The following is a 16361-nucleotide window of genomic DNA, read 5'->3' as shown; positions in this document are numbered from 1 at the left end:
CTCGGAATCGTACAATGGACGCTGATACATTCTTAGGATAATGAAAAGTGTTTAGGAGTTTCGTTTATCGATTTTTTTTAAAGCAAAGTCATGAATGATAAACGAATTTCTCTCCAACAAGCCTACACTTCTAGAAAGACACCTCTCCGTCATTTTATTCAGAAAAAAAACAATGAGATCCATACTTAGGATACCTTTTTTAATTATCTGAGCCCAAATATACACATACACATGCATACTGTATCAACGAATGTATTGCACACAGTGCCACGTACATAAATAATGCATGCAGACGCCTCTACCCCAACGACACATTTGTGGTGGGACGTTTGAAGAAGCTGTTATCTTTACGTCTCTTCTGACAAACGCTCCAACAAAGACGACTTCTCCTTGCCAACATGTGTGTACAAAATATACAGACTACAAGTAACAGATGTAATTCAAGCTAGTTAACGTCGTAGTTCATTCTCGTCTATCAAGCAAAAACTATATCACCGTCTAACGAAGAACTCCAAGCTTATTCAATTCCATGGTGATGAAAAGATAGACGTCTCAAAAATAGAACGCAACTGACGATGATAAAGATAAGACTGTTGGGGGTCGGGGAGGGGTGGGAGGGGACAGGGCACTGACAGATTTGCATTCTCCTTTGAAGTTACTTGGTTTTGACGGAACATTTGTTTTGCAATAACATGGAAAGTGGGTTAACGAACGTCTATGTACCTTTTATGTTTGTACTTGGTGATTCAAACAATGCAATGTTAATGGACGTAATTGTTGCTGCTGTCAATTGGAACTAACAAATGATAGTGTTTATTTGGAGTCACGTCTGTATTCAAACATTCAAATTCCTTAACATTTGGCATTTAGATAATAACATCAAACATATTTGGATGAAAGGAAAAGTGTTGATGCTTAATTTAATCTTTCAGAAGCTATCTTTAACCTACTAAAACTGTTATAGGTGCGAATTGGTTCGTAAGGAAATTCACGATAAGAACAGAAACACGGTATGGAATTTAATCGCTTAAGGTTATCAAGGGTATTCTATCAGATAAATATCAAGACATAAAGATAAGCAGATCAAACGACAAACTGCTCTTGAAATGCAGTGAATTAGATGCCATACTACCACCAAAGGTGGAAGTTACTTCTGTAAGAGGTTTATGAAAATGATGAAAAAATCTAAATGATGCTTGCATGATGGTATTGTATTCTTTACAAATACCTTTGTACAGGGCATCATCGTAAAAATAAAGGTAAACTCTAAATGTATGTTCACTACTTTTAAAGTTATTATGCTATGCTAAATTATGTTTCAAGAACATCAAAGTGGTCTGCTTGGTGAGTGAGTGTGTATGATTTTACGCCGCTTTTAACAATGTTCCAACAATATCACGGCGGGGTACACCAGAAATGGGCTTCACATATGATATTGTATGAAGCGAAGCGATTATGGAAACCTCATGCATTGTCATCGATATTAACACAGACAAAAACATTCATAAAAAAAAAGAAGGTTTGACGCAATTGTTATTGTTCTGAAATGGAGGACAGTTTCTTCGGACCTAGGTCTGTATTACATTGAGGATATTTCGGGTCACCTCTATAGGTTTTTACAAAGTATGCCTACATGGGATTTTAAACCTGGGTCAGTTTAGTGATAAGATAATCCGTGTACCATTGGTTGCCTTATCGTATGCCATGCCATTGTGTTAAGATTTCGTTCAAATTCCATACAAAAGCAGTTCCATTCAATACGTTAACGTAATGTCTGGATAAACGGGTTAAAACCGAGAAGCCATCTGAATAACAATTGCTTACAGCTTACCTCAACAACAGATACGTGATCCCGTGATACACAATCCTTTAAGAACATGTATGTCCTTTGGAACAAGGTCAGTGACTCATAAACAAACATAACTACGTATGGTTTATATTTGAATCACGACTGATTTAACGTGTCAGGTGGTCTTAAACAGTTCTCGTGAAGTAATACTGAATATCAGAATTGGTAGCCCGCTTGAGGCCTTCTCAAGTCTTAATATATTATACAAAAGGAAACAAATTCCCCGTCAAGTGTTCCAAGTGTTCTGACTGTTCTATTTTGCACCGACAAGACATCCAGGGTATGCTTGAATTTATAACCAATATACATATTGTCTCCAACAACAGCAAGGTCACAAGGGTAGCTGCCGGTCTTAGGTTTGAACCGAATGATCTTCTCAGATTTGGCCTTAGTGTCCGTGGTGTCCATGACCTTATATATGTTGATGCGGTCAGCGTAGTACAGGACGCCCATTAGATTGTCAAAGGTTAAACTTGTCATGAACGTACCGCGGATGAACACAGACTGATTACCTCCATTATAACTGATTTTCACAATTCGGGTTCGGAAGCAAACGTATATCACCTCGTTTTTGGTATCCAAAGCAACGCGGGAAGGCCTTCCCCACTTGCCAACATGGGCGATAACTCTGTATCCAGTTCCGTCGGTAAACATGGCGCTGACGGCATGGCGTGGCGATACGGTCGAAAGGAAGATTACTCCTAAGTTACTATCAACAGCCACCCCGTACGACAATACGTCGCTGAGTAAAGTGGTAAGATTCGTCCCGTCCACTTTTGAGGAGTAAATAGCAGGTGGGCTGTAGCAGGTCCAGATAATGGTCTCTCCAACAGGGTCAAACGTTAGGGCGTATGTCACACGTCTACTGTGTTCCATCTCCTCGAACGATTCGTTCCCGAAGCGATATCGGTAAAACTGATTTCCATAATACGATACAGCAACGATGCTGGGGTCAATAGCCACATCCACTGGACTATCTCCTGCTGGAGAATACCCCTCGGTGGGAGGCACAGATGACATTAACACCGGGAGAGATGGTGTTGGAACTACTTCCACAGTGGAAGATGGTTCCGTGGGCATTGTAATCACTTTGGTCATTTCACAGGGAACAACACCATCCGCCTTCAGCATGCTCTTCATACAACCGCAACTATGCTTTAGTAGCTTCTTGTCAGTGATCTTCATGACTGTAGCAATGGTATTTTGAAAGTTGGCGTTGTCTTTTTCAAGTAAGGACACTTGCCTTTTTAACAGTTCCACTTCGTCAAGGAGATCCTTAACTACCTCGTCTATGGTGGGGTTATACACTTCCCTTTTGTCCCGCGTACCTCTGTATTCAGTGGCGCCGTGTCCTTCCATACTGCTCTTTATGTAACTCCCATATCCACTGTCATCAAAATTTGCCCGTTCCAAGGAAAATACAGTGCATCCGCAGAGGAAGATTATTAAACCTGAACAGTGTATAACAGCCATGTTGAAATATGTGAGCTGACCTGGCTAGAACTATGCTTATACAAGAGCACCGCCAGCCCCAGGCTATCAGAAATGAAAGTCGTTGTTACGAGACCAGTATTCCCTCTGTCGACTTGGCTGCATCTGTCTACGCCAGGAACAAGATCCCTTCCTCACAGTTTTCACCGAACTCACATGTGCCACACGTGACGGAACGGAAAGGAACGATGAGACCCGACGATGGAACGCTCGTGTTGAATCTGACTTTGTTGGTTCTGTCTGTGCATGCGATAGGCATCTCACCATCATACCCAATAGTTAGGTGCGTAGAGATCCCGTGTCGTCTTTCAAGTTAACAAATGCGAGAATCTGCCCAGCATTAGTGTTAGGAAATGCACGAAATGTTTCGCTTATTTCAGCCGTCTTAAGAAACTTGAACGTTTTTTTATTCCTGGTTATTAGAATTGGTCTTCAGCAACCCATGCTTGTCGTAAGAGGCGACTAGCGGCATGGGGTGGTCAGGCGCGCTGACTTGGTTGATGCATGTCATCGTATCCCAATTGCGCGGATCGATGCGCATGATGCCAATTCCTAGATTGTCTGGCCCAGACTCGATCCAGACCGCCGTCATATAGCTCGAATATTGCTTTGTGCGACGTTAAACAACAAACAAACAAACAAAACTTCATTACATATATTCAAAAACAATGTGTTGCATATTTTTTCTTATGTGTGAACGATTACCCTACGGACCCCAGCGGACCCCTTACGCATTTTCAATGATAAAAAAAACACCTTGGTACTTTGAATGGTTTAATAGATATCTTGACAGCTGATAGAATATCTACTTGATCCTAACAGCATCTGCTTGATTATAACTGCATCTTGAGAAAGATAAGTTCTGACACAACCATCACATCTAAGGAATAAGGTGAAATTGGGTTTAACGTCGCGTCCAAGATTATTGCACTTATATAGCAACGTGCATGTACGTGTTTGTCTGGCTGCTTGTATTAGTCCGGACTGGTGCCGATTTATAGTGCTAGCTCACTGAGATACCATGCCGCAGTTTAACGCGAATTCCCCTCTCAGTATACTGACTCCGAGCCGACCAGTCCTTGTTTTAGCCACTTAATGCCGAGCGCGAGACAGGGTAACAACAAGTACCATCTTTTAACGTCTTTTGGTATGACGCGGCTGAGGATCGAACTTTGAAATAAGCTTGATATAAGAATATATAGTTCTCGACATAAGAATATGTACAAGATTTCAAATTAAGTTAACATCAGTGTCTCGGAAGCACTGAGAGAGTGATGAGAACTGATTTGTTGTCAAAGCTTAAGGAAACTAATAAATATTGCCTCGTTGAAGAGCTGCCGTAAACAGAGTTAAAACGAAAGCGGATTTGACTGAATATTGTGTTATTGGTATCAGTATGCTTTTGATTGTTTGTTGTTTTTCCCGTACTCGGCAATATTCCTGCTTTATGACGGCGGCCCATAAATAACCGAATCTGGACCAGACAATCAAGTAACTGAAACGAATCCACGCTGTCCAGGTATGACGAAACACAATCAACCAAGTCACCGAGCCTGACTACACAATCAATTATGTCGCCTCCAACGATAAATTGCTATTTACATATTCTAACCCGGAACCAACACGTGACTGGATTATTCTTAAAATAAAGGCGGTCTGTAAGAGAAACTACAAATACAACGCAACCATGAGTCGTGGGGAATTCAAAGTATGTCGTGTTATCCGAAGTTCGAGATAAGCAGAGTGACGATAACAGACCATAGTCTTACAAGAATTGCTCCTGGAGTATACAGTTATAACAGTTTAAGCAATATAATGAGTTGAAAGAGTTTACGTTCACAAGGTTGCATTGTATCTATATATGTTACAGCCAATGTGTAAAATGGCTGTCATGTTACAATTTGTTCCTTTTGTTATATTATGTTGACGAACTCCAAACAGTTTAATGTTCTATTTCATCACCAAGTGACGGAAAATGTCAGGATTAAGGAAAACGAAAGTCAATGTATAAGTTTTCAATATCTGTGATTCTAAACCGAAAATAATTAATCTGTAGTGATGTGTTTAAGCCCTTTTGAACTTCTTTATTAGAATTTAGTCAATATGAAAATAAGTGTAAATTGATTCTATTTTGTAAATTCCCAAAGTGTAGTCATTTAACACATTGACTTATGTTAAACATTGTCTGTAATGTATACATTATATACAGGAATTCGGAAAAGCCTCACTACCACCATCTTACCTACTTTGTATTGTAAGAAAGGGCCATGCATATTTGATAAAGTAGCACTATGGGTCGGGCTACATGCTGAGTGTTTCCTCTGGGTCGTGTCGCTGCATTCCGTCCCGGCAGAGACTGTGTGGGACCCAGTGTTGCATATACACATGTATGCAGCATAACATTCAGGCAGCTGTTTCCGTTTATACACGCTCGCGGGAAGTCAAGTTCAATAATCATTGTCATGTACATGCCAATTTCTATTTGGGTTCGAGACAAATTACGGTAAAGTATGCACAACAACTCAAGACTCATTGGTCATTTTCCTGTCTCGGAAATGTAGGCATTCAGTGGTCTTATGGGCTTGTCGGGGGAGCCAGTAATTGAGTAATGGACCTTTCACTTTGGCTTCTTGAGGATTTGATACACAGTTCTGGATGAGAAGCAAGGCTGATGTATGTGTTTACAGCTGTTTACACTGGTGTTTACGAGCGACATGCAAGTGTATACAAGTACATACTGTTTAACGTGATAACATCCATTAGCCGAGAGCATAGTTCAATAGATTATCGTCGATCGTCATAGAGATGGGCCGGGTCGGGGGTCGGGGAGCGGAATGAGTGTGTTTGTATGTGGTATAGGGTGTGGGGAGGTAGTGTAATGTCGTTTTGTTGTTGTAATTGTTGTTTTATATTTTCGTGGCTGCATTTGGCAACACGTTACCAATATTGTTATAAGAGCATCCTAAGCATTAAGGAAGTTTCTCTGTGAACTATTCTTACTGTTTTGTTGAGTATACATGTATATGTACCATATTTGTTGGTGCACGGTAATTCAATTTTTTGCAAGGGAAAATGGCTGACTATGCAAAATCCCTGTTTTAATCTTATCTTTACCAATCTAAACCACTTCTACATCAGCAGCTTGAAGTATCATCGCGATGTGGAAAACACTTAGTCCTGCACCCTGACTGTGAAATTTATATTTTTAGGTATTTTTTTACTAGAAGCCTAGGCGAGTCTAGATAAAACTAACCACGTCTAGTGTGCTTGATTCCACACAGCAGAAGCGGAAAGTTTTTTTCGATTAAAAAAAACTTAAATATTTCAAAGATATGTTTTCACTGACTAAGTGTTAGTCTAGAAATCTCTGTATAAAGGATTCTCTTGAGGATGTCGCCATTTCTCTAAAGGGGCGGAACATTTGATATTTAGGAGGTTGGGGTTGATTAGTCATGTTTTGGTCTTCGGTTTCAGAGGCTACGATTTTTCTTCTTCATAAAAGATAGCCGAGATTTATTTACATTTCAAATTTAACATATGATAAGAATGTTCAGATTTCCTCACTGTTCATTTAAACAGTACAGATGTAGGTGATTTTAAAACAGTACATTGAAAATAACAATATAATAAAACGTTTTTATATAAGCAAATATATTTTTTTACAACACCATGTGTAGGAAAAGCCTACTGTGCATTTTGCTTCAGATTGGCCGAAAACTGGTCAACTTGACATGGTTGTGTAGCTGAATGTGTTAGACTAACATCTAGTCTTTGAAATGAACATATCGTACAGAAAAAAACAGTTGTTCAGTTATCTTAATAAAAATATAATAAACGGGAGCACAGTGACTCTCTTCATTTTCAGATACTGCAGTAATCTAGACTTGCCAAACGTTATAGACTTGCATGGGCTGTATTTGATATATATTTGTATCAGGGTCTGTAATAAGACAGACTACTGAATGTGTGTGCAGCGTTGAATAACTTGACAATGGTAATAACCAGGTAGTGTGTTTATAATTTTACACCCTGAACTACACAAAAACATTGAATAAGAAATAACAAGTAAAACCAGAGCATGACAATTCATTTGACATGCAAATCAAAATATTCATGACACCATGTTCCAGAGACAAGCGTGTCCACGAGCCTATATCAAAGCCTAGTTTCTACCCAAGGCCATTTTCTTGGCTCGGCCCTGGCGCCACCTCGCGTAGATCACGAGCTGTGCTCATGTAATGAAAATGCGATATCCAGTCAGAGGGCTGTTCTTATCTCGTACAGCTTCACATATATGGCGACAACCTAGTCGATCAGATAACGAACACATTCGCGATTTCATCCCAGACACAAAAACTTGTTGGGGGGTTTAAACGATGAAAAAGACATATTCGTGTCAACAAGGACAGGAAGCGGTAAATCACTTTCATACGAAGGTGTACAAGTCGTGGATGGTGATTTTGTGAAACGTTCTCTGATTGGACTATCGATATGTGCGATAGTCCAATCATATTTGGCACAGGAGGAGTTGATGTGGCAAGGGTCGACACAAGACTTTCATAAAAAGGCTAGTGGACGCTGTTGCCTCGGGAAGATGGCATGACACATTTATTATATATTTCAGCTTTAAGTAAGTGTATGACAGTAAATAAAGCAATGCTGCATGTAAATATTACGCTGACATTTACACATTAGCTTTAATAAGTGATGGCAATTATGATAGAACAACTTAAATTACAGTTGTACAGATATAGAAGATAGGCATGAAATGTCACATTTACAGCGTTTAACACGTAATCAATGGACAAACCTATTAGAATATATTTACATGTGATGATAAGCCAACATATAGGAAGCATGGCCTCTAGGTGTAGGTCACATTTCGATCTCCCACAACTACATGGCCAGGGTTAAAATGACATCAAAATACCCACAAATAAGAAAATAATGTACAATAAAACTAACTTGCCTACTAATTATCAAATCAGTGCTACTACAAATACATATTTACAGAACAAAGCACTGTCATAATATATATGTTTATGTTTACATATGTAAATGGAAGCATATCTTGACAGTAATACATCTTTAAAACGTGTCCGCTTGCTGTCGTTTGTCAGTGACTTGTCTGTGTTGTGACTGAGGAGCCAGTGAGGGGTGAAAAGCATGTAAAGCTAGCAAGTCGGTCTGTCACTCGAATGAAACATTTACCCTGGCTGGTACAATGGGGCTTACCAAGGCATAACTAAGTAAAACAAATCTTTCAGGTGAAGTATCACCTCCTCGTTAATACTAATAGCTTATAACTAGTGAGTGAGTGAGTTTGATTTTACGCCGCTTTTAGCAATATTCCAGCAATATCACGGCGGGGGACACCAGAAATGGGCTTCACACATTGTACCCATGTCGGGAATCGAACCCGGGTCTTCGGCGTGACGAGCGAACAGCTAATAACTAAAGCTAATATTAATACTAATACTAACTACACTATATACTACATGCACTATTTTAAGGGTAATTGTTCAGGGCATTATCATTTACAGAAGCCCGAGGTCTTCCATTTAACGGCAGTTGAAAAGACCGAGTGTCTCACAAATGAACCATTTTAAGCATAAAAACTAAAGCTTGTCGGCAGAACAGTGGCACTCTGACTTGCTAAGTTCCCTGCTGGCATAAACAATCACTCCTTGCTGTCCATCTGTTGCTGCTAATGTTTCTCATCCAACTCAAATTGATGGTAACCACTCTCATGTCAAGGATGGTGAAATATTTCATTCCTCTGAGCCAATCCAAGAGTTCTTCAACCTGGGGAAGAGCGTAGGAATCCTTAATGGTCTTACGATTCAGCTGCCTGAAGTCAACACACATCCTCAGCTCGTCTGACTTCTTCCTTGCCAATGCAACATTCGATGAGAACGTCACTCTACCAGATAAGATTTGTTTGTTTGTTGTTTAACGCCGCACTCTGCAATATACCAGCTATAAAACGGTGGTCTGTAAATACTCGAGATACGGTGACATGCATTAACCAAGTCAGCGAGCCTGACCACCCGATCCCGTTAGTCGCCTCTTACGACAAGCATAGTCATCTTTTCACGGCAAGCAACCCATTCCACCCCGGATCTTCACGGGTCCTAGCAGATAAGAGTTCTTGGAGGTGTGTCCGGACTTCATCAGATATGGCAGTTGGAATACGTGTGTGTCTCTTTTTAAAGATCTATCGTATGTTTGACTGCATCTACATGGTCTATGTCATCTTCACCCTTTGTGAATATGTGATAACCTTCATGATGACTCCCATCCCTCTCTCAACTTCTGGTGTTAGCGTACTCCGTTCAATCTCCACTTTAATACTCTGTTAGTGCAACTTCTTTAAATGGCTTGCCAATGGGTGGACATTGTAAGGTAACTGGCTGGAGTTAATAAAGATTTGCTTTTGGTTGTATCACAACATTATGTGTGTCATAATCAATTACAGTAGTGGCTATGTCCAAATCTGTAGGAATAAAGGAACTGTTGTAAAAGGGCACACACTCTATTTAACTCCTTTGGTAACCTGGCCTCTAAGTACCGTACAACTGTTGGCTGGTATGACAACTCTGGAACCTTCAGTGATGTCCAAGTCTCCAGTCATTCTTCTCCAAGTTCTGCTCACATAAGGTAATAGTCCAAAAGGCAAGGTACCAAGGTACTGATACTGATACTTCTGTATCCGACAATGATCTGACCTGTACGCCTTCCATGTATATGTCAACCTCATTAGTACTCCAAATTAATCCCTCAGGAACTCCATTCCTATGGCTTGCAAAGTCCTCCTATTACGACAGTGTTCGAGTCTCATTCGGCACCAATACTGGTAATGGCCTCTCTGTTCCCCTCGCCAACACTCTGGATCAGCTGCCTTTCTTCCAGTACGTTGTGATGAATAGATCTTCAGTCTTGCCTTCTGGTCTGAGGTCAGTGTAATTGGAGGTCTGTCCACTCTTTGTCTCTACTCCAGGGAGGTCCTCCAACACTATCCTCTTTGGATTTTCATGCTGGCCATATCTATGGTAAGTTGGTGTGTGATAAGTCTTCTTCAGACATTTCCTTCATCCATTCCGTTTCCGACTTCATGCTCTATTGGCGGTTCCAATCTGTTTCTGTGTGGGTAGCTGATGTGCCAAGTAAGTCAGGATGCTTTCAAACGTGTGGCCAGATAAACTTTTCAAGGAAGGTTTGAGTCCAAACCACAGCATATTATGGAGTATCTCATCCCGTGACTCATACATGATGGAGTTATCCCTCATGGCCCGTGAGAGAACCTCCTCTAGCTACAGCTCCATGCAGAAACATCCTCTTTATCTTCCTGTCCAGCGCTGTAGACGAGTGCCATTCTGCACTCTCTCCACTCCATGACACCAAACACATTCTTGAACTTCCAAAGTAAGTCAGGGTACTAGCTGCTGGTTGCATGTGTAATAGGCTCGCCTTGCCTGAGGCGGCCCAGTGACAGCAGAGTTCACTGGCTCTGCAGAGTGTCTAGATCGAATCCCACTGCTGACTCATGGTCCTTTCCGTTGTGCTTTATGTGATGGTAAATGTGTGGTTTAACCATGAATCAGCTAGCTGGGGACACTCCTGCGAGACTCCTGTGTAGTATAGTTCATGCATAAGGCGGGTGAATAAGGACAAAAAGGCTTGTTGCCAATACAATGAATTTTTAATATAACAAGAGTAAAATATTTAACAGAATATAAAATTAAGAAATTCAACAATCACACGGAAGAAAGCTGTCTATTATTTACTACCTATATATTTCTACCTTCCCTAAGCCTACTTATTCCTAACCCCACTTCTCCCCCAAGGCAACACCTACACAAACTATATGAATAAATCTACCTACATACTTGCGATTCTACTTACATCCTCATGTATCCCCCACCCAGCTACATGAAAAAAAATATTCTACTACAGAGGCGTCTTGTTAAACAAGAGTCAAAATATCCCCGAACTTGAGATGACTTACTTATCTGGAATCCCGAGCTCATAAGACACTGAATGCTGCAGTAACAGGCCCTTATATACCACTAGGCTGACCCTTGACCCGATCAGAGGAAACTCTGTTCGCGACCAATCAGGGCGTTCCTACCACATTGTGCTCGGCGCATCATAGCTCGAGGCGGAACATACAACACGCGGCTCGAGCACTCAAGTAGGAAAACACCCACCCATCCCTCAAACGACCAAAGGAAATGGCCAAAACGTGAGTAATAAGAGAGATTTACTACAAGAAACATACAACTTCCAGACGTACTTATATCAAATTTATAAGCTGTTTCTTATCGGCTCTCAAAATAGCCACCCGATGTCCCTTACCGTATGTAATTACGCTAAATTACGTGATCGTAGCAAAGTCCTCTGGGGTTTCTGCTTTGGGTTTAACACCTAACTTCTTGAAAGCCGTGACAATGTTCTTCAGTTCATCACCGATGAGTTGCATCCTTGTGAATGTATGAATAAACACTTGTCCAAGAAACGCACAACGAATTATTCATTATGACTATTAGAGTCAACAACCAGGACACAAATAAAAACCACGCAAAGATTAAAATGGATTCAACTGTCGTTATGTAAACGCACAGTGTATGGCAATTACAACTTTTGTAGACGCTAAATGGGTACCTGTTATTTTCTTACAGTTTGATATAAATTGGTTTAAGGTGGTTTAAATTTGGTTTAAATTGGTTTAAGTTAACATAGTTGACTTTCTACTGTAAAGCCAAGTACATCATTGGTGTAAATATAGAACAGTTTATGTGAAAGCAGTTTCACAAGACTAGTTTTATGACCTGTATGACCTTTATGATAAGGAACTATCGCAACATTATGAGGTTGCTTAAAACAGCAATTTCTTCACCCTCTTGTGGTCAGAGAAGTGTAATGCAACATGCGACAGGCAAACATTTTAATGATTTTATGATACATGAAATATAAACACAATGTAAAGTAGGTAATAGCAGTACTAAATATTAAGTAACTGTAGCAACTGTGGAGTACTAAGTAACTTTGATTACTTTGGACGACTAAGCTACTCAATGGCTGTCAACTGCAAGGCAAAACATGACACCAGCACTACGGAATGGTACGAGCAGCAGCTATACTGATGGTATGTATGAATATGTTATGGTACGTATGGTATGTACCATGATGTATACCCTACTTGAATTCAACCCCAATGACTAACCAATAACTGAGGCGTAACTGTAATACACCAATCCCATCAGGACTACATGACCCTACATGCAATTCTATATAGCAGATGTTAGTGTACATGGTGAGTGCTTATGACGTGCTATATTGCCTGTTCCGTTCAGGGTTCTGTTGTCAATACACGAGAAAACAAATGAGGAGACCTACTAGCGTACATAGCTAAGGTATAAGTATTTACGCAGTTTAGGGTTAGGTAGGTTTATGTTTCTTTATGGCAAAAGTTAATAATCTAGTTACTCACCCCCACAACACAAGACACATTCACACTAAAACTTGAAACTGAGTATGTACCATGTCAGCGTGACTTTAATGAATCATGGTATACCAATGCATGACAACAACATGAAATACATTGCAAATGGATCAAAGTAAATAAACAACGAAATCAGCGATCACCGACATATTTGCTTAGCGCGTCAACTCGGTGGGGATACTAATACTTATAACTAATATAAATACTAATACTAATACTAATACTAATACTGATACTGATACTGATACTAATACCTAATACTAATAACTAATACTTATAAGTAATATTTATACTTATAACGAATATTAATACTAATAATATTAATACAAATACTAATAACTAATACTAATAAGTAATATTTATACTTATAACTAATATTAATACTATAAATAATATCAATACTAATAACTAATACTAATACTAATAACAAATATTAATACTTAGTACAATATATACTACATACACTATATGCTAATAACACATGCGACCCGTGAAGATTCCGGGGTAGAATATATAGGTCTTCAGCAACCAATGCTTGCCTAAAAGGCGTCTATGCTTGTCGTAAAAGGCGACTAACGGGATTGGGTGGTCAGGCTCGCTGACTTGGTTGATGCATGTCATCGGTCCCAATTGCGTGGATCGATACTCATGTTGTCAATCACTGGATTGTCTGGTCCAGACTCGATTATTTACAGACCGCCGTCATATAGCTGGAATATTGCCGAGTGCGGCGTTAAACAACAAACCAAAACCAAAAAATAACACATGCTAATATTAATCCTAATACTAATACTAATACTAACACTGTATGGTTAACTATTTAGTTAACAGTCACACAACGTCTGTGACTGCCACATCTGTACTCACAACTGCTCGAGGAATGTACTTTTCAATAACCAAGATTGGAGATGCTGGACATAACTAGCATTACTTTTGATGTAAACTGACGAAGAAACGTTACCAAGCTGAAATTTTTACACGTAGGGTCCAAACCCCGAACAGTGTTCCAAAATGGCTGAGAATCAATCGCCCCAAAACACAACCAAAACAATTTGTTGAATAATGAACGTTCTACATTACCCAGATCAATGGAACTTGAGTTTGAAGTGAGTCTTGCCTGCACTTACAGAATGCCAACCTACAGAGAAATGGGTGACCCGTGAAGATCCGGGGTAGAATAGGTCTTCAGCAACCCATGCTTGCCGTAAAAGGCGACTATGCTTGTCGTAAAAGGCGACTAACCGGATCGGGTGGTCAGGCTCGCTGACTTGGTTGATACATGTCATCGATCTCAAATGCGTGGATCGATGATCATGATATTAATCACTGGATTGTCTGGTCCAGACTCGATTATTTACAGACCGCCGTCATATAGCTGGAATATTGCTGAGTGCGGCGTTAAACAACAAACCAACCAACCAACAGAGAAATGGGTATAAAAGCAACGATTTACTGTACTGTTCATTCACACACAAACCGTTGAATATTAAATGCATGCTCAGACTAACCCGACAACAGAAATAACAGGCTGTTGGTATGAAACATCACCCCCACCCAGGAACCTTTACATGCATCCTCCATCTGAAGAACGATATTATCACTGTGACGTCATCAGCTAAGGAAGTCATCCTGTCAGGAGCTGGACAGTGTTCAGAAGACTGCGTCGGTACAGTATCAGAGCTTGCATACCACTACAAGACGGACATCGTTACATTGACCAATCTCTCTACCCTGTTGTACTACCGTTCTTGCAACAGAGCAGGACAGACCTTGTTTTAACAAGATAACACAAGACCCCATACAACATCTTGCCTTGGCTAGCCCAATCACCAGATGTATCACCTATAGAACTCTTGTTGGGTCAACTTAAACGTCAAATTAATGCACAACCACGTCGCCATTATAACAAGGATCAGTTAGCACAGGTCCTCTGAGAAGAATGGTGATTCTTGTGATCAGACGTATCACATCATGGTCGAGTTCGGGCGTATATTGATTCCCGTGGTTGACATTCTGAAGGATAAAAGGGAGTTTCATGTTCTGATTTCAGTCCTGAGGGTTGATCGAATACTGAACAAACTGACCCCATCCTCCAAACTGTGAACACAATACCTTCTTTTTGACCCGTGAAGATCCGGGGTAGAATAGGTCTTCAGCAACCCATGCTTGCCGTAAAAGGCGACTATGCTTGTCGTAAAAAGGCGACTAACAGGATCGGGTGGTCAGGCTCGCTGACTTGGTAGATGCAGGTCATCGATCAAAATTGCGTGGATCGATGCTGGATTATCTGGTCCAGACTCGATTATTTACAGACCGCCGTCATATAGCTGGAATATTGCTGAGTGTGGCGTAAAACAACAAACAAACAAACAAAACCTTCTTTTTGGTTCTCATTCACGGCGAAACTTGTAAAGATGTTGGTATATAATTTATGTCTTTTGACAATACAAGTGTGTTTATTTTGTATTTTTTTCCAAGTATAAGGGTGAATGATGCTTACTTGGGAACGTCGTATCACAGTCAACATCTGTTTCAGTCATAAAACAGCTGGACAAGTGGAGTGAATACTCTTGTCCAAGGATTAAGAGTGACTTGCATGATATGGCATCTTGAAATGGAAGATTTGAAATGATTATTAATAGTGTTACAGGCATACTGTCTATCATGTTCATGTCTCGATGTCACACAAAACTATGAGCTGCCGTTTTTTGTTTGTAAAACCAGATTTCTTTTTATTTAGAACTATGAGCCCCAATATTCAATGGCCAGTCCATAACAAGCGACATAATGGATCCTACCCGTGAAGATCCGGGGTAGAATAGGTCTTCAGCAACCCATGCTTGACGTGAAAGGCGACTATGCTTGTCGTAAGAGGCGGCTAACGGGATCGGGTGGTCAGGCTCGCCGGCTTGGTTGATGCATGCTGGATTTTCTGGTCTTGCCTCGATAATTTACAGACCGCCGTCATATAGCTGGAATATTCCTGAGAGTAGCATTAAACGACAAAAACTCACTTATTAGACATACAGTGACGTTCCATCACCCCACTGAGAAAGAGCAAGCGCGCCGCTTCTCGAAATATATTTGATCATTATGTATCGATAGCAGGTGATTTATTGACTCGAAACGTACTCATGAGCATCTTGTCCCATACGAGATGTCCAGTCCTGCAAGTCGTGCCTGGTTTAAACAGTAACTGGGTGACACATGGTGAGCATTGAGATGCCTGAAATGTATTTCCAGTATCGATAGCAAGATTCCATAAATTATTCCTAAACTCATGTTACTTAGAGATTGCGCTTTGAGCATACCCCTTTATGACGTTGAAATATAGCGCGATACATGTGGTATTGTTGTTGTTGTTGTTATTTATTACAACTGCCCAGGCAACATTGCTTGAACCTGTTAGAATAAAGAACTTCTTGTCATCGACTACCAATTGAGGAACGAAGATGGAATAAAATTATACCTATTGATTAGTGTTCGTTATGTTATCCTAAATACCATTATTTGTTT

The sequence above is a fragment of the Haliotis rufescens genome, unplaced genomic scaffold (assembly GCF_023055435.1).
Source record: "Haliotis rufescens isolate VD_foot unplaced genomic scaffold, xgHalRufe1.0.p SCAF_15, whole genome shotgun sequence".
In the NCBI taxonomy this organism is placed as follows: domain Eukaryota; kingdom Metazoa; phylum Mollusca; class Gastropoda; order Lepetellida; family Haliotidae; genus Haliotis; species Haliotis rufescens.
Note: the sequence above shows the minus strand (reverse complement) of the source record.